Here is a 20,652-nt window from a genome sequence, read left to right on the forward strand (position 1 = left end):
AAGCTTGAACTATTTTATATACATAGATGTATGTATGTATGTATGTATGTGTGTTTGTGTCTATATATGTCTGTGTGATTACAGTGGGCACCTGGATAATCCAAGCTGATAACCCCACATCAAGATTTTTAAGTTAATCACATCTGCAAAGTCCCTCTTGTCATGTGTACTTGATTGAATTTTGTCTCCCCAAAGATATACACATACACAGACACACACATGCACAAAATACAACTCAACCATGGACCCAACTGAGAATACAAATGGTCACACAGATTATTTACAAAATATTCTCTCATGTGGAAAATTTACTGGACGATAAAGGAAGCCTCAATAATTCCATGGAATCAGTGTCATGTGGACTACATTCTCTAACCATAATTGATTAATGCTAGAAATTTTAATGAAGAAAAGAAGTATAGTTTACATAATCTTAAATGTCAGGTTTTACATTAGTTAACAATCCTTGGGCTAAAAAGGAGATCATGAAGGAGTTATGAAGTTTTATGACTCAAACAAAAATAAAGCCTCATGCTATATTTGTTAAGACATAGCTAACACAATCCTTTGATTTCAAATAAATTTACCAGGATACAGAGAATTTGAAAGTAAATAAGCTCAACTTTGAATTTAAGAAGTTGGAAATGTAATAGAGGAAATCCAAAGAAACAAACTGAAAGAAAGGAGGAATTAATGACAATAAAAGAATTAATAAAGAATTAAAGAAGTACAAGTATCAACAAGACTAAGACTGAGCAAGAAAAAAACAAAATGAAAACAGAAACATGCAATGAAAAAGAAAAATAACTACAGATATAACATATTTTAAATAAAAATCAATAGTATAAACTATATTTACTTGATAACTAGTAAGAAGTCATTAACTATTTGGAAAAAATAAATAAATAAAAAAAATAAAGGGCCCAAATGAAGAGAATTGAATAGGTCAATAAGCAGTAGAGACATCAAAATGGTGGGAAAATACCTCCCTCCTACCAAAACTTTGTAGCCCCCAGTTTATTTCAAGGGGATTTCTACTGAATTTTCAAGGAAAACTAATCTTTCAAATTTATTCCAGTAAAGAAGTACTATCAACTTATTTAATGAGATTAGTGCAGTATTGACTCCAAAATCACGTAAAGGCAATAAAAGAAAATTATAAGCCAATTTTTCTTGTGAAGTCATGTTTCAATATTATAAATTAAATATTAGCCAATCTAACATTTGGTTATTAAACAATAATTCATTATTCAGATCAAGTTTGTCCCAGTAATCCCAGGTCTAAACATAAGAAAGTATAACTGGAGCATTTACCATCAGTTCAGTTCAGTTCAGTCGCTCAGTCGTGTCCGACTCTTTGCAACCCCATGAATCGCAGCGCGCCAGGTCTCCCTGTCCATCACCAACTCCCGGAGTTCACTCAGGCTCACGTCCATCGAGTTAGCATTTACCATATTAACAGACTCAAAAAAGAAAAAAAGTATGACTTTAAGTAGATGCAGAAAAAGCATTTGATAAATATAAACATGTGTTTGTTAGATTATTGAATCATATACATAGAGGAGAAGGAAATGCAACCCACTCCAGTGTTCTTGCCTGGAGAATCCCAGGGACGGGGGAGCCTGGTGGGCTGCCACCTATGGGGTCACACAGAGTCGGACATGACTGAAGTGACTTAGCAGCATACATAGAAATATGTTAAAAGCTAGAGGGGCTTTATTAATGTAATATGTTCTGGGATATAGAACAAGCTTAGAGTTTTGTTAATGGCTTGGTACCATCACTTAATTCATTGAACTTTTATTGAAGTTGCTTTTCCATTCCCAGAAAGCCATTAAGGAAGGCAACAAGACTTTTGCTGAAGCATAAAATGACTAGGCAGAAAATAGTCAAAGCAGAGGATGAGTTTTAGCTGCAGCTTTTCAAATAGCTTAGGGCAGAGTAGGGTGAGAACTAGGAAAATCAATCCAAAAATGTCTGTAAGTTAAGAAATAGACCATTATTTGCCTTGACAAGTTTACTCATTCATTTCCTAAACAGTAAATCCCTATAACTTAATTTTTGTTCTTGTAAAAATAGAGAACTTCTGGAAAAAAGATAGTAGTATTTCAGTAGGAAAAATCCCACTTCTCAGCCACAGTCACAATTAACACTTTGATCTATGGCCAAGAGATCAAAATCCATAAAGAGAAAAAAAAATCCATAACCATAATGGACAAACAATCTGTTTTGTTAACGAAGGACTTAAAATGACTTAATATAGCTTTGAGTTGTCTGAGTTCAGCAGGTATTTAAAGATGAATTTTTCTCTCATGAGGTTTTCAGAGACCCCTATCGTATATTTAAGAACTTGTCACTGGTAGTTCTCTTGTGGTAAGTGATGCTCTCTCCTCTGACGCTCTCCTTAGTTGCTAGGAATATAGCAGGCCATATATGTAACTCCCATGGCACTCCCCAGTGGGTTTTGTTGAATAGGACATAATATAAACCTTCGCAGGGTCTCTCTTTTTTGCATGACCCATATCTGATGCACTGGACTCCTTGATGTACGCTTTGACCTGATAAGCTCTGCAGTGAAGTTAGACCTCACAGTCCTTGGGTTCAGTCATCGACAGCCAACTTGAACCCAAGCAGTTTCTTCCAGAGTCTAATGATGAAGTTATTCTGTAAACAAAGAAATGCGGAACAATAAGGGAACAGTAAACTGCCCAGTTTTGTTGGTCTCTAGGGCCATATAGAGTCCCAGGGACGGGGGAGCCTGGTGGGCTGCCGTCTATGAGGTCGCACAGAGTTGGACACGACTGAAGCGACTTAGCAGCAGCAGCAGCAGGGCCATATAGGACAAGTCAAAGATAAGCTTAGAAAGGTAGGTTAGGGTCAAAGTTTGACAGGCCTTGGAAAATAGACTAAAGAACTTTAAAAGAAACCATTATTTCAATAGGTAGGGCATCATTATGTTCTGTACCAAAACCACATCGCAGTACTGTTTATAATAGCCAGGACATGGAAGCAACCTAGATGTCCATCAGCAGATGAATGGATAAGAAAGCTGTGGTACATATACACAATGGAGTATTACTCAGCCATTAAAAAGAATACACTTGAATCAGTTCTAATGAGGTGGATGAAACTGGAGCCTATTATACAGAGTGAAGTAAGCCAGAAAGAAAAATACCAATACAGTATACTAACGCATATATATGGAATTTAGAAAGATGGTAACAATAACCCTGTGTACGAGACAGCAAAAGAGACACTGATGTATAGATCAGTCTTATGGACTCTGTGGGAGACGGAGAGGGTGGGGAGATTTGGAAGAATGGCATTGAAACATGTATAATATCATGTATGAAACGAGTCGCCAGTCCAGGTTCGATGCACGATACTGGATGCTTGGGGCTGGTGCACTGGGACGACCCAGAGGGATGGAATGGGGAGGGAGGAGGGAGGAGGGTTCAGGATGGGGAACACAGGTATACCTGTGGTGGATTCATTTCGATATTTGGCAAAACTAATACAATATTGTGAAGTTTAAAAATTAAAAAAAAAAAAGATTTAGTGGTAATTTAAGTGCTCAGTTCAGTTCAGTTCAGTCGCTCAGTCATGTCCGACTCTTTGCGACCCCATGAATCGCAGCATGCCAGGCCTCCCTGTCCATCACCAACTCCCGGAGTTCACTCAGACTCACGTCCATCGAGTCAGTGATGCCATCCAGTCATTTCATCCTTTGTCGTCCCCTTCTCCTCCTGCCCTCAATCCCTCCCAGCATCAGAGTCTTTTCCAATGAGTCAACTCTTCACATGAGGTGGCCAAAGTACTAGAGTTTCAGCTTTAGCATCATTCCTTCCAAAGAAATCCCAGGGCTGATCTCCTTCAGAATGGACTGGTTGGATCTCCTTGCAGTCCAAGGGACTCTCAAGAGTCTTCTCCAACACCACAGTTCAAAAGCATCAATTCTTCGGTGCTCAGCCTTCTTCACAGTCCAATTCTCACATCCATACATGACCACAGGAAAAACCATAGGCTTGACTATATGGACCGTTGTTGGCAAAGTAATGTCTTTGCTTTTGAATATGCTATCTAGGTTGGTCATAACTTTCCTTCCAAGGAGTAAGCGTCTTTTAATTTCATGGCTGCAGTCACCATCTGTAGTGATTTTGGAGCCCCCCAAAATAAAGTCTGACACGGTTTCCACTGTTTCCCCATCTGTTTCCCATGAAGTGATGGGACCGGATGCCATGATCTTCGTTTCTGAATGTTGAGCTTTAAGCCAACTTCTTCACTCTCCACTTTCACTTTCATCAAGAGGCTTTTGAGTTCCTCTTCACTTTCTGCCATAAGGGTGGTGTCATCTGCATATCTGAGGTTATTGATATTTCTTCCAGCAATCTTGATTCCAGTTGTGCTTCTTCCAGCCCAGCGTTTCTCATGATGTACTCTGCATATAAATTAAATAAGCAGGGTGACACTATACAGCCTTGACGGACTCCTTTTCCTATTTGGAACCAGTCTGTTGTTCCATGTCCAGTTCTAACTGTTGCTTCTTGACCTGCATATAGGTTTCTCAAGAGGCAGGTCAGGTGGTCTGGTATTCCCATCTCTTTTAGAATTTCCCACAGTTTATTGTGATCCACACAGTCAAAGGCTTTGGCATAGTCAATAAAGCAGAAATAGATGTTTTTCTGGAACTCTCTTGCTTTTTTGATGATCCAGCAGATGTTGGCAATTTGATCTCTGGTTCCTCTGCCTTTTCTAAAACCAGCTTGAACATCAGGAAGTTCACGGTTCATGTATTGCTGAAGCCTGGCTTGGAGAATTTTGAGCATTACTTTACTAGCGTGTGAGATTAGTGCAATTGTGCAGTAGTTTGAGCATTCTTTGGCATTGCGTTTCTTTGGGATTGTAATGAAAACTGACCTTTTCCAGTCCTGTGGCCACTGCTGAGTTTTCCAAATTTTCTGGCATATTGAGTGCAGCACTTTCACAGCATCATCTTTCAGGATTTGAAATAGCTCGACTGGAATTCCATCACCTCCACTAGCTTTGTTCGTTGTAATGCTTTCTAAGGCCCACTTGACTTCACATTCCAGGATGTCTGGCTCTAGGTCAGTGATCACATCATCGTAATTATCTGGGTTGTGAAGATCTTTTTTGTACAGTTCTTCTGTGTATTCTTACCACCTCTTCTTAATATCTCCTGCTTCTGTTAGGTCCATACCATTTCTGTCCTTTATCGAGCCCATCTTTGCATGAAATGTTCCCTTGGTAGCTCTAATTTTCTTGAAGAGATCTCTAGTCTTTCCCATTCTGTTGTTTTCCTCTATTTCTTTGCATTGATCACTGAGGAATGCTTTCTTCTCTCTTCTTGGTATTCTTTAAGTGCTAGTCACCATGGTTTGTCAAGATACTGGAAGCTCCCTTTGATGGAAGATGAGATTTGTAAACATTAGATCTTTGGAAGTTTAACAATGGATTTTGATGACATATTCTTTTCTTACTGGTGATAGGAGCACTTTTAAAAATAATTTACATTTGGTCACCTAAGTTATAAGTTTCTAGTCTTGAAGCCCTAGGAGAACCAGAGTTAAAAGAATACACTTGCTCTGTGTCCTCAAGAGAAGAATTGAACCAACCAAGTTTCCTAGTGTTATGATTGCCAATTAAAATTGCAATTCTCTGTGGTGTTCTTAATTTTTCCCCTCAATTTAATGTGCTTTGAATCCATGATATTGTACATTAATTTCCAAAAAATATTCCCCTCTACAGTACAAAGCTGATTTGTAATTTTGTTTTGCAATATATTTTTTACAATTGAACTTTTGTGGAAAACCACCTGAATGTTAATTAATTATAAGCAGAATAAATTTTATCACAGTGAAAATTATTTGAAAAGTTATTTCTTCTTGTGGTCGGTGGCCTCCATTTTGGTTTTCTTGGCCCATACAAAACTAGTAACATGAAAGCTAGGCTCTTTGTGATGCATGCTTCTTGTCTTTAGAGTAATGAAGATTTTGGAAAGACATCATCAAGGCAGAAATAGAAAGCTTATTGCCTCTTTTGAATTAATAATATTTTACTGTCTTTACTGTAAACTCTGCTTTCCTGGAACTTCCCAGCTGGCACAGAGGTAAACAATCCACCTGCAATGGAAAGCAGGAGATGCAGACTGGCTGCCTGAGTTGGGGGGATCCCCTGGAGTAGGAAATGGCAACCCATTCCAATATTCTTGCCTGGAGAATCCCATGGACAGGGGATCCTGGTGGGCTGCAGTCCATGGGATCTCAAAGAGTCAGATACAACTGAGCAACTCAGCATGCCCACAGCCATGGTTGTTTCCTAACTCAAGTAATATGAAATACATAATGGAGTTTGTGTTATGTACAGATTTAAATTTAACCATTTGGTTTAAAGTTTCAGATTTGACGGAAACGATCAAGTTTTACAAGGCATGTCTAGCATAGCACAGTTTCATAAGATTCATAAGTGTCCTACCTGGAATTTCTATAAGCAGACTATGACATAGGAAGTCTTCTTCCAGTGTTTTTTTCAGGAAAGCACTTTCAGGCGAAGGAAACTGAGGAAAATAGAATAGGACAGGAAAAAAACCCTGAGCCAGACTATGGATGTTATTCCACAGGAAGCTGTAGAGGACAAATTGCACAACCAGGTCATGCCTCATGATGGGAGTCAATCAGGGCAGTGGTCATACCTGGGAAGAGATGGGCAGTCATAGCCTCCCAGGTGAGGCTGCTTCTGTTGCTGTGAGGGCAAATCTCTAGAAATGGGGGTGGCTGTGAGATATCAACCACTGCTCACAGTAGCTGGGGAAAAGGGGGACGCCCCTGTTTAGATGAAGTGGGTGGGTTCCGACAACAATCTTCACAGTTCACCCTTTGAACTCAGAAATACATTCATTCAGGCACAGCCTCTTGAGAATTCTGATTGGAAATCTTACAAGAAACTTACCTGGATAAATAAAATCCAGCTGCCACTGAGGCCATGAGTGATATTCACTACCTCCTTCCTTTCACTACCAATTCTGAGTTCTTCTCCCCATCGCTAAGCACTTCTACCAATCAGTGTGATTTGCCTGATGGATGGATGACCCACCTTATTCTGAATGGAGTGAGACTCTTGGTCTCTCTGTCTTTACTGGGTCACGGTTGCTGTAATTTCCTTTTTATAGTAAGGACTGGGAAGGGAAGTCACAGGGTGTACCAGACACGGTCAGTTGTCACTGTCAGCATAGTAATCCTTTTGTTTGCTTGCCTGTTTACCGGCATAAGGATCCCAAAGTGAACAGTTAGCAGCATTAGCTCTAAGATACTGAGATTCTTGCTTTGTCCTTAGTGGAAGGATTCCACAGAGTTCCAAATTGTGGGGCAGCGTGCATGTTTTCCCAAGTGGGTTCCTGGATGTGGTCATGACTGTGACTGCTGCTGACTCCATCCCATATTGGCCAGTCCCATTTATTCATTATGAACATAGAACAACATAATGGCTGTTGGTTTAAGATCTACACTGCATCCTAAAAGATAGGGCCTGATCCTTTCAAGGGCTTCCCAGGTGGCTCAGTGGTAAAGAACCTGCCTGCCAATGCAGGAGATGTGGATTCAATCCCTAGGTCAGGAAGATCCCCTGGAGAAGGAAATGACAACCCTCTCTAGTATTCTTACCTGGAAAATTCCATGAACAGAGGAGCCCGGCGGGCTACAGTCCATGGGGTTGCAAAAGAGCTGGACACAAGTTAGCAACTAAACAACAACATCCTTTCAACATGTTCTCACCAAGCTGCTCTCTGTTGCACATTTATGAAGCCTCTTCAGACTTCTATTGGGCTGGCACTTAGATGGCACAATATGGGGTAGGAGCAATGGTTACTGTAGTCACAAGACCTCTGCTGGCCCTCCTTAACTGTACAGTGGGTATGTAGATTGATAGTAATGTTACGCAGGATTCTATGATGATAAATTTAGCCACTCTATGAACGCTTGTTGGTGCTGGCTGGGAACCATGGCTGGGAAAGAAAACGCAAAGCCCTATCTGGAATACAAGCCCAGGCATTGTGGAACATTGCCTTTTCCAGAGTGTAAGTATCTGGTTGGTTTCACTGGAAGATAGTTCATAGTGTGGGCACGCTGTTCTGTGCTGCTGGCAAGATAGACATTCACCAGTGGCAGTAGCTAGTGTAGTGTTGGTGCAAAGGAGCCCAGGCTGACGGGCACATGTGGAGGTCAATGTTTTCCACCATGCTCATTCTCAGTTCAGTTCAGTCACGTCCAAATGTTTGTGACACCATGGACTGCAGAATGCCAGGTGTCCCTGCCAATTACCATACCATTTCCTGGAGCTTGCTCAAATTCATGTCCATTGAGTCAGTGACGCCATTCAACCATCTCATCCTCTATCTCCCCTTTTCCTCCTGCCTTCAATCTTTCCCAGCATCAGGGTCTTTTCAAATGAGTCAGTTCTTTGCATCAGGTGGCCTAAGTACTGGAGTTTCAGCTTCAGCATCAGTCCTTCCAATGAATATTCAGGACTGATCTCATTTAGGATGGACTGGTTGGATCTCCTTGCAGTCCAAGGGACTCTCAAGAGCTTGTCCAACACCACAGTTCAAAAGCATCAATTCTTCAGCGCTCAGCTTTCTTTCTAGTCCAACTCTCACATCCATGCATGACTACTGGAAAAACCATAGCTTTGACTAGATGGACATTTGTTGGCAAAGTAATGTCTCTGCTTTTTAATATGCTGTCTAGGTTGGTCATAACTTTTCTTCCCAAGAGCAAGCGTCTTTTAATTTCATGGCTGCAGTCACCATCTGCAGTGATTTTGGAGCCCAAGAAAATAAAGTCTCTTACATTTCTACTGTTTCCCCATCTATGTGCCTTGAAGTGATGGGACCAGATGCCATGATCTTCGTATTTTGAATGTTGAGTTTTAAGCCAACTTTTTACTCTCCTCTTTCACTTTCATCTAGAGGCTCTTTAGTCCCTCTTCACTTTCTGCCATAAGGGTGGTGTCATCTGCATATCTGAGATTATTGATGTTTCTCCTGGCAATCTTGATTCCAGCTTGTGCTTCATCCAGCCCAGCATTTTGCATGATATACACTGCATGTAAGTTAAATAAGCAGGGTGACATACCCCTTTGCTGATTTGGAACCAGTCTGTTGTTCCATGTCCAGTTCTAACTGTTGCTTCTTGACCTGCATATGGATTTCTCAGGAGGCAGGAAAGGTGGTCTGTTATTTTCATCTCTGTAAGAGTTTTCCACAGCTTGTTGTGATCCACACAGTCAAAGGCTTTGGCATAGTCAATAAAGCAGAAGTAGGTATTTTTCTGGAACTTTCTTGCTTTTTTAATAATCCAGCAGATGTTGGCAATTTGATCTCTGGTTCTTCTGCCTTTTGTAAATCCAGCTTGAATATCTGGAAGTTCTCTGTTCATGTACTATTTCAGCCTGGCTTGGAGAATTTTGAGCATGACTTCGTTAGTGTGTGAGATGAGTGCAATTGTGTGGTAGTTTGAACATTCTTTGGCATTGCTTTTCTTTGGGGTTGGAATGAAATTTTTCCAGTCCAGTGGACCCAGATAACCATGATGGTGTGATCACTCATCTAGAGCCAGACATCCTGGAATGTGAAGTCAAGTGCACCTTAGGAAGCATCACTGCGAACAAAGCTAGTAGAGGTGATAGAATTCCAGTTGAGCTATTTCAAAAGCTGAAAGATGATGCTGTTAAAGTGTGACACTCATTATGGTCATTCTGGTTCATGGTTATTCTATTCAAATGCCAGAGAAGCTGAAGACTGAGGCTGGGTGACTGAGACATCCTGTCCTCTTCTAAAGTTGATTCTCTTCAGTAGACCTTAAAGTGTGATATAGAGGTGGGTCCTTCTTTGTCTTCCTTGAACTATTTTTAAATGTACCATTTTCTTAGTGGTTGCTTTAGGTATTACAATGAATGTGTATAGCTGTAGTGGTAATCTATGGGAAACATTTTACCACTTCAAGTGGAGTATAGGACTCTTGTTTCCATTCAAATAAGTCCCTTAACTCTCCCCATTAAAAAATTACTTTCCTCTACACACATGGAGCACTCCATGAGTTGGTATTATAGTTGATGCCTCAACCATCACACATGACTTAGAATCCATGAGATGAGGGATAGTCTATTAAATTTACCCTTTCCTTGCCTTTTTTTTTTTTTTTTTTTGCCTACTGCATTATTATTTCTACCATTCTGAAGTCATTTCCTTTCTCTTTGAAGAATTTCTTTAAGACATTCTTTAAGGTTAGGTCTACTGGGAACAGATTCTCTTAGTTTTCCTTCGTCTGAGAATGTCTTTTTTTCATCTTCATACCTGAAGGATATTTTGGTGAAGGATAGAATTTAGCGCTGAGTTTTTTTTTTTTTTTCTTTCAACACTTGAAAAATGTGCTAAATTTGATATAATATAAACCAATATGTCTAGGGCTAAAGTTGCCAAAGTTTAATTATCATTGCCACCTAAGTAGCCTGTTTTGATTGGAAAAAGAACAGATAGTTTACAATTTCACACCTCCTATGTTATTAGAAATGTTTATTTTTTGACTGAAGGGAAATGTACATGAAAGCTTTTTCTGTTATTGCATGCTTCCTAGGTAGTTGCTTCTTTTTCCTCCTTCTGAAGCAAAGACAAGAAGCTGTGTTTTGAGGGCATGCAGGTTGTGAAAACATTAACTGACAGTTCGGCCACAGTGAGCCGCCCTCTGTGTCTGATTCAGAGAGAAGAGACACAGCCACACAAAAAAGTGTCTGTGGGGAAGTATAAGAAGTTCAGGATCAGCTGTACCTACCTTTGAATCTTCTGTTACCATTTACTAGGAGCATGATCTTCAGTGAGTTATTTAACCTCTCTTGGCCTCAGTTTCTTCATAGATAAACTGGAATAATAATAGTTTTTTTCTTTGGGAATTAAGGCAGATGAGATACATAGATTTCTAGGATGTGATAGGCTCTCAATCAGATTCTTTCAGTCATCTTCCTCTTTCCTCCTTTAATGTCTAGGAAATTTAAGGCTGAAGGAAAATTCATAGAAAGGGTGTTTGCCTTCCTCTTGGGAAACATGGTGAACTGGTAAAGTTACTATGGAGTGGGAAAGGTATTATTTGAATTATTTCTTTCTTTAAAAGTTGTGATGGTATCTTTGAAATTTATTGAGTTACTATTATTTTTAATTACTTTTGTGCTCAGTCACTAAAGTCATGTCTGACTCTTTGGGGCCCAATGGACTGTAGCCTGCCAGGCTCCTCTGTATGGAATTCTCCAGGCAAAAATACTGGAGTGGCTTGCTGTTTCCTCTTCCAGGGGATCTTCCCAACCCAGGGATTGAACCTGTGTCTCCTGCATTGGCAGGCAGATTCTTTCCCACTAGCGCCACCTAGGAAGCCCATTTAATTACTTAATTATTTTAATAAAGGGGAGTGTAAATAGAATTTATCAGTATGGGTCATATCAGGAAAGAAAAATCACATAGTAACTTGAACACAGAAAGTTTAATATAGAGAATCATGAACTATATTGTAGGAGATTGGAGCAATGCTTCCATCACTGCTAAGAGAACTGTAAAGAATACAGTAAAATAGGTCTAGGGAGCAGTCCTTACCCATAGGGCTGAGAAGAGCATGCAAGGAAGAGCCCCCACTCATCCTCCCCTCTCCGCATTCTAGGATTGAGATCTGGAACCTACTGCAGAAGGCACAGCCCTCCCTGGATGTCAGAACAGTCACTGTGATGCTACCTTGGGGGCATATGCTGGAAATCTGGTCTCAGGAACTTGCCTTTCTCTAGGGCTCCAGGGAAAGTTGTTCATGAGGTGGTATCTCACCTAAAGCAGTGCAACAAAACTGTCCAGAGGTGGGGACAGTCACTGTGCTCCTGGCCACTCTATAGGAGCCTGGCTTTGGAAGAGCTGGGCACCCTGCAGGAGCATGGTGCTAGAAGCTGCCTGAGCTATAGCAACTGGACACTGGGCATGTGCCACAGAAGTCTGCCAAGTGAGCACATCAAAACTAGGATGCAAACCCCTTTCCCCCTGCAGTGTCCCTCCAGCGTCTCTGCTTACAAAGTTTGACGTTGTACAGTTGACAGTGGAAAATATTTAAAGGGCCCAGATCCATTTTCACAGAGCAGGCAAAAAGAAAGAATTTGGACCTGAGAGACAGTAATATATGATAGGCACTGAAAGGGTGAAGAATTCATGATTGGAAATCTCTGTTAGGACTTGATAAAAGTGATTGTCTTAAACTTATATTGAATACAAAGTATGAAGTAAAAGCCGCTCACTTGTGTCCGACTCCTTGCCACCCCATGGACTATACAGCCCATGGAATTCTCCAGGCCAGAATACTGGAGTGGGTAGCCTTTCCCTTCTCCAGGGGATCTTCTCAACCCAGGGGTCAAACCCAGGTCTCCCACATTGCAGGCACATTCTTTACCAACTGAGCTATCAAGGAAGACCTAATACAAAGTATAGGCTTAATTATTCAAACCCTGATATCAATGTGAGAGTTGGACTGTGAAGAAGGCTGAGCACCAAAGAACTGATGCTTTTGAACTGTGGTGTTGGAGAAGACTCTTGAGAGTCCCTTGGACTGCAAGGAGATCCAACCAGTCCATTCTGAAGGAGATCAGCCCTGGGATTTCTTTGGAAGGAATGATGCTAAAGCTGAAACTCCAGTACTTTGGCCACCTCATGCGAAGAGTTGACTCATTGGAAAAGACTCTGATGCTGGCAGGGATTGGGGGCAAGAGGAGAAGGGGGTGACAGAGGATGAGATGGCTGGATGGCATCACTGACTCGATGGACGTGAGTCTGAGTGAACTCCGGGAGTTGGTGATGGACAGGGAGGCCTGGCGTGCTGTGATTCATGGGGTTGCAGAGTCAGACATGACTGAGTGACTGATCTGATCTGATCTGATATCAATGTGTCAGTGCCTCCTAGTGATAGTAAGTTGAAATTGCATTTCAAGTCTTTGTGCCTATTAGAAGCAGCTTTGGTCTCCTGCATTGCAGGCAAGTTTTTTACCAACTGAGCTATCAGGGAAGCCCTTTATAATTAAAATTTTATAACAGGCTATAAGGTTGCAGCAAATGTATTCTTCTACATCCAAAGTTCCTAAATTACAAATTACATTGTTAAAAAAAATATTTCTATTTGAGGCACTAATCCTGTATAATAGATATCAATTTGAGTATGGTTTGATATGATACTGATAAAGTACCAAGGTCAAAACTTCAAATGGTAGTTAATCTAACAGCTCAAGTAATCCAGATTAAGTCCCTTACAATGAGCCAGTAACAAAAAAGGAGATCCAGGCTGGTTCCAGGCTTGTGAAAAGAGTTAGAGTTCTAGTCAGCTACTGATTCTAATGGGCTGCCTAGGTGGTGCTAATGGTCAAGAATCTGCCTGCCAATGCAGGAGATGCAGGTTCAATCCCTGGGCTAGGAAGATCCCCTGGAGAAGAAAATGGCAACCCAATCCAATATTCTTGCCTGGAGAATCCCATGGACAGAGGAGACTGGCGGGCTATAGTCCATGGGGTCACAAAGAGTCAGACATGACTGAGCCACTAACACTTTCACTTTGCTTCTCCATGACATTTGGAATTTTTGACAACACATTTCTTTTGGAATTCTCCGCTCCTTTGTTTTAAATGATCTTATTTTTTTTCCTTTCCTAGGCTCTTTCCTTCTGGAGCATCAGCTTAAGTGTCAGTATTCCTTAGAGCTCCATACTTGATGACATCCTTGATGACCTTTTCATTGTGTATATTCTTTCCAGGGTAGCAGTATCACATCACACTTAAAAATATAGAGCTTCAAGTTAGAGAAACCTTGGATATTAACTCGGACACTTTCTGCTTTGCAGTCTTGAGCAACTTAAAGCCTTCAGTCTCAATTTCTTCAACTATAAAAATCAAATACCCTCCCTTACTTTTCAGAATTGTGATTCTGAAATGAAAAATCACGTAAAGCCCTTACAATAGTGCTTGACATAGAGAGGTAGTGAATAAGTAGTATTTATGATTATCTATTTTGTCAACTCAAAATAAGAGGCTTATGAGTCTAGATCTTCAACTAACGCTTCTCTTCAGTTCAGTTCAGTTCAGTCGCTCAGTCATGTCTGACTCTTTGCGGCCCCATGAATTGCAGCACGCCAGGCCTCCCTGTCCATCACCAACTCCCGGAGTTCACTCAGACTCACGTCCATCGGGTCAGTGATGCCATCCAGCCATCTCATCCTCTGTCGTCCCCATCTCCTCCTGCCTCCAATCCCTGCCAGCATCAGAGTCTTTTCCAATGAGTCAACTCTTCGCATGAGGTGGCCAAAGTACTGGAGTTTCAGCTTTAGCATCATTCCTTCCAAAGAAATCCCAGGGCTGATCTCCTTCAGAATGGACTGGTTGGATCTCCTTGCAGTCCAAGGGACTCTCAAGAGTCTTCTCCAACACCACAGTTCAAAAGCATCAATTCTTCGGCGCTCAGCCTTCTTCACAGTCCAACTCTCACATCCATACATGACCACAGGAAAAACCATAGCCTTGACTAGACGGACCTTTGTTGGCAAAGTAATGTCTCTGCTTTTCAATATGCTATCTAGGTTGGTCATAACTTTCCTTCCAAGGAGTAAGCGTCTTTTAATTTCATGGCTGCAGTCACCATCTGCAGTGATTTTGGAGCCCAAAAAAATAGAGTCTGACACTGTTTCCACTGTGTCCCCATCTATTTCCCATGAAGTGGTGGGACCGGATGCCATGATCTTCGTTTTCTGAATGTTGAGCTTTAAGCCAACTTTTTCACTCTCCACTTTCCCCAAATCTCTGTATGCACAATCTATTTCAGTTGTTTTAAGTGCCAATTTGTGATATGTTGTAAGTCAGTGATGAGGATTATGTTGGTACAAGAGGAAATGAAAAATAAAGGAACATTTTAATGTAGTTTTAAAATGAGGTCATTTACTTAATTTGATAAATTGCCTTTTGTATTAAAATTCACTCCTTAATTTCTGGTGTTGAAATTTCCTTTTGTAAAAATGAAATATTGATATTAGTGGATAGTTTTTAAGAAATATATCCTGACATAACAAAATGAAAAATTGATAGTCTTAAATTAGTTTCTCACATTTATTTGGAGATTTTGATGGCATGTGAGATCTGAAATCTTAGGAACTTCTGATCCACAAGCATCTCAAACTTGACACCCTCTGCCCCTATACACAAAGTTCATTTTTATTATATATCATAACAGATGTTATAACTATCCATCCCAGTTTGTTAGGAATAAGTGAGTTATCCTCAAACCCTCCATGCTGCTGTTACTCATATTCAATTGATCACCAAATCCTTCAGACTCTCTCTTGAAATTTCTTGATTTGTACCCAATGCCACTCTTGTAATTTTTTTGTTGGGATTATTTTCCTTCTACTGCCAGACTCTCTTCATTTTAACTCATTTTATCCTAAGGTGCCAAAATGAGCACTTCCTTCCTTGCCTAAAATCCTCCAAGGTCGTCTTATCTCCTTTGGGGTTGAATTTTCATTCAGCCACAAAGTCCCTCCCTTCCCATCTGCTGCTTCTTCCTTCCATGGATCCTTCACTGAGCCTGCCATAATTAACTGCTTGCTTCTCCATTGCCTTGAAGTTTTTGCACATCCATTTCCACCTACTGTTAAACATCCTTCACTCCTCATCTAGAAAGTTCCATTTAGTCCTTCAGGATTCAGTTCAAGTTTCTACCATCCCAAGCCTTCCCAGGTACCCCCATCTGAATCTTGCATCTTTCTTCTCTGTCCCCAAAACCTTTTTTAATAGCACCTTGTCACAATGTGATGCAATTTTGGGGGTACAAAACTGGGTTTCTTCATCATCTATGAGAAACTGATGGTGGGAATCACATCTTCCACCTTGACATTTCAATACTTAATACAATCCCTGATACATTATAGGTGCTCAGTAACTGCTACCTGCATGACTATAAGCTTAACGTTATCCAGCTAATGATTCTAACAGACCATATTTCTCTTTCTAAGAAACCTACAGATCAAAGTGTTAATTGAAAAATGATAAAAGGCCATAATCATTGTATTTCTTTTATAAACTCCCTACTCAGGAAAGCAAGACATGTATAAAGACTGTATTCAATGTATTGATACATTTTAAATACTATTTATTTTCATTATTTAGTAAAAGTGTGTGGCTGAGGGTATGGCTGGGGGAGGGAAAAAGTGAATAGGATGCATGTTATTTAGCATGGCTATTGATGCTTTTGAACTGTGGTGTTGGAGAAGACTCTTGAGAGTCCCTTGGACTGCAAGGAGATCCATCCAGTCCATTCTGAAGGAGATCAACCCTGGGATTTCTTTGGAAGGAATGATGCTAAAGCTGAAACTCCAGTACTTTAGCCACCTCATGTGAAGAGTTGACTCATTGGAAAAGACTCTGATGCTGGGAGGGATTGGGGGCAGGAGGAGAAGGGGACGACAGAGGATGAGATGGCTGGATGGCATCACTGACTCGATGGACGTGTGTCTGAGTGAACTCCAGAAGTTGGTGATGGACAGGGAGGCCTGGCATGCTGTGATTCATGGGGTCGCAAAGAGTCAGACATGACTGAACGACTGAACTGAACTGATACATTCCTAGGATCCATGTCTGTTCTGTAACCAGGATTTGTTTTTACATATGTAATGTGCCCCCTGCTTTTAGGTACTTAGGTATTATCTTCTAGGTATATTTCATGTATCTTTTTTCATATATCTGTATATCTTTTAGGTATATTTCATGTATCTTTTTTCATATATCTGTATATCTTTTAGGTATATTTCATGCAAAGGTGGGCTCAATAAAGGACAGAAATGGTATGGACCTAACAGAGTAGATATTAAGAAGAGGTGACAAGAATACACAGAAGGATTATACAAAAAGATCTTCATGACCCAGATAATCACAATGGTATGATCACTCACCTAGAGCCAGACATCCTGGAATGCAAAGTCAAGTGGGCCTTAGGAAGCATCACTATGAACAAGGCTGGTGGAGGTAATGGGATTCCAGTTGAGCTATTTCAAATCCTGAAAGATGATGCTGTGAAAGTGCTGCACTCAATATGCCAGCAAATCTGGAAAACTCAGCAGTGGCCACAGGACTGGAAATGGTCAGTTTTCATTCCAATTCCAAAGAAAGTCAGTGCCAAAGAATGCTCAAACTACTGCACAATTGGACTCATCTTGCTGCTGCTAAGTCGCTTCAGTTGTGTCCGACTCTGTGCGACCCCATAGACGGCAGCCCACCAGGCTTCCCTGTCCCTGGGATTCTCCAGGCAAAAACACTGGAGTGGGTGGGTTGCCATTTCCTTCTTCAATACATGAAAGTTAAAAGTGAAAGTGAAGTCGCTCAGTCATGTCCGAATCTTAGCGACCCCATGGGCTGCAACCCACCAGGCTCCTCCATCCATGGGATTTCCCAGGCAAGAGTACTGGAGTAGGGTGCCATTGCCTTCTCACATGCTAGTAAAGTAGTGCCCCAAATTCTCCAAGCGAGACTTCAACAGTACGTGAACTGTGAACTTCCAGATGTTCAAACTGGTTTTAAAGGCAGAGGAACCAGAGATCAAATTGCCAACATTTGCTGGATTATCAAAAAAGCAAGAGTTCCAGAAAAACATCTATTTCTGTTTTATTGACTATGCCAAAGCCTTTGACTGTGTTGATCGCAACAAACTGTGGAAAATTCTTAAAGGGATGGGAATACCAGACCACATTTCCTGCCTCTTGAGAAATCTGTATGCAGGTCAGGAAAAAACAGTTAGAACTGGACATGGAACAATAGACTGATTCCAAATTGGGAACGAGTACATCAAGGCTGTATATTGTCTCCTTGCTTATTTAACTTATATGCAGAATACATCATGAGGAATGCTGGGCTGGATGAAGCACAAGTTGGAATCAAGATTGCTGGGAGAAATATCAATAACCTCAGATATGCAGATGACACCACCCTAATGACAGAAAGTGAAGAAGAACTAAAGAGACTCTAGATGAAAGTGAAAGGGGAGAGTGAAAAAGTTGGCTTAAACTCAACATTCAGAAAACGAAGATCATGGCATCTGGTTCCGTCACTTCATGGGAAATAGATGGGGAAACAGTGGAAATAGTGGCTGACTGTATTTTTGGGGACTCCAAAATCACTGCAGATGGTGACTGCAACTATGAAAATAAAAGACTCTTACTCCTTGGAAGAAAAGTTATGACCAAGCTAAACAGTATATTAAAAAGCTGAGACATTACTTTGTCAACAAAGGTCCATCTTGTCAAGGCTATGGTTTTTCCAGTAGTCATGTATGGATGTGAGAGTTGGACTATAAAGAAAGCTGAGTGCCAAAAAATTGATGCTTTTGAACTGTGGTGTTGGAGAAGACTCTTGAGAGTCCCTTGGACTGCAAGGAGATCCATCCAGTCCATCCTAAAGGAAATCAGTCCTGAATATTCATTGGAAGGACTGATGCTAAAGCTGAAACTCCAGTACTTTGGCCACCTCATGCGAAGAGTTGACTCATTGGAAAAGACCCTGATGCTGGGAGGGATTGGGGGCAGGAGGAGAAGGGGACGACAGAGGATGAGATGGCTGGATGGCATCACTGACTCGATGGACGTGAGTCTGGGTGAACTCCGGGAGTTGGTGATGAACAGGGAGGCCTGGTGTGCTGCGATTCATGGGGTCACAAAGAGTCGGACACGACTGAGTGACTGAACTGAACTGAACTGAACTGAACTTTCTTTAAGTCCAGAGCTAATGATTACACAACAAAGCAACTTATCTTGTTTAAGGGTATGTTTTTCTGTAAGCTCTGTATTAATGATTGTATACCAACAATGTATCTTGCTTGAGGACATGTTTCTCCTTCTTAACGAGAACCTTCTGACTAATCCTGTTATATTAAGATATATGTTGTGGGAGTGGGTTTGGTAGGACCTTTCTATTGTTAACCCATTGAAAAAGTATATAAGGCCTTGATAAGACTAGCCAGTGGGGCACTCTCTGATGCTTCTGATGTTTATGTCAGAAGCTTTTCTATCCCCTTTTCACTGTAATAAAACTGTAGTGAAGCTCTGAGTGGTTGAAGCCTTGTCTCTGGTCCCAAAGCTAAATTCTCTTCTTCAGAGATCAGGAATCCAGACACTGCTCACCATAAGCTATCAGTGGTCCTTGTTGTGAATGATACCTCAAGATTCAGAGAGGACCCAGTGCTGTATCCATTGCTTATCTATAACTATGCCTTTCACCTCAGTCATGCCATCCAGAAGGGCGTAAAAGAGAAAAGACACAACTCTGAGAGATCAGTTGACCTTGATGGAAGGCTTATGTTATCTAAGCCTGATCAAAAGCTTAAATTTTCTCATAATCTCTATAATTCTTAGTATCCTTTAAATTATTACTATAATTACTATAAATTTAAATTATCACTATAATTTCTTAGTATCCTTTAAATTCTTGATGGTCTGAAAATGCTCTGACCCTGTTTCAGTTATGATGTGTATGTCTGCAATTAATAAACAACCAACTGAGCATTTGAGACACTTTTCTTCCTTATATTATTTAGGGTCTGGAGGAGGCAGGGCATCTAGTTCATCAGTGCAGTGATGTCATCAAAGACCCCATTTTGTTTCAGGTATTAAGCACATTTAAATTTTATCCTCCTTATTGCATTATGGTGGAAAGATGGCTGCTGATGCTCTAAGCATCATTATGGCACACGAGTATCCCAAATAGGAAGGAATCAAAAAGAGACATTAAAGTCATGATTGATAAGACATGATTCAGTTCTTGGGGCTGGGCAAAAAGTCATGATTCAGTTCGTGGGGCTGGGCACACTGTCAGCTCAAAACACATTGCACTTCTGTTAGCAAGAGAGAAGGGAGACAGATGAAAATCCTTCTCTTTTAACTCTGTGAAATATGACAATGTAACATCAAGACACCACTTTGGGCCATTATTCCTACTATGTCTATACCTGGAACATTCTTCTGTCTTCTTTTTTTCCCTCTTCACTCCACAATTTACCAGTTGCACTATAGGTTGAATGACATGAACTTACCAATATTCTCCTATTTTCCCATAAAAGTTTCACGAGTCCCTCAAATAATTTGGGATTAAAGGAAAATGAATAATAATTGTGGGCAGTTTGTGAATAAAAACTGCTTAAAGCCACCAGAAAATTTTTTTAAAAATGGAAGAAAACCTATCTGTTTTACAGTTTAAACCAGCAAAAGATTCACATTGGACATTTTCACTTGGAAAAAAAGAACAAACGTCACCTGCTAATTACCTCTAATCATATTTCTAGAGACTGACAGTGATAGATGAGGAGATGTCCATTTTTTATTTCTTCAGTTTGAGGAAGGGATCCAGTCATGCCCTGCAGAGAGAGGAAATGCATTACCTTGTGCTTTTCTTTACCAGTGTGAACCACCATTTACCTTATGCCTTCTCTCAGTCCCAGTTGAAATTATCACCATGGCTGCACATATATTCATAAAGACATGGAACTCAATAGAGAAGAATTAATCTTCCTAGAGTAGAACACTTAAAATTAAAAAAAGATGAGTG

At 40.6% G+C, this 20,652-nt stretch overlaps 1 long non-coding RNA gene across 1 annotated transcript in view; it reads left to right on the forward strand.

Annotated features, from left to right (window-relative positions):
* LOC129657817 (uncharacterized) overlaps nt 1-19,274 on the forward strand; it is an 83,168-nt gene extending 63,894 nt beyond the window's left edge. Inside the window, exon 4 of the long non-coding RNA XR_008717125.1 lies at nt 16,863-19,274. This is a non-coding gene — a long non-coding RNA (uncharacterized LOC129657817). The remainder of the gene's footprint in view (nt 1-16,862) is intronic.
* The last annotated feature ends 1,378 nt before the right edge of the window (nt 19,275-20,652 follow it).

Source organism: Bubalus kerabau, chromosome 7 (genome assembly GCF_029407905.1).
Source record: "Bubalus kerabau isolate K-KA32 ecotype Philippines breed swamp buffalo chromosome 7, PCC_UOA_SB_1v2, whole genome shotgun sequence".
NCBI lineage: Eukaryota > Metazoa > Chordata > Mammalia > Artiodactyla > Bovidae > Bubalus > Bubalus kerabau.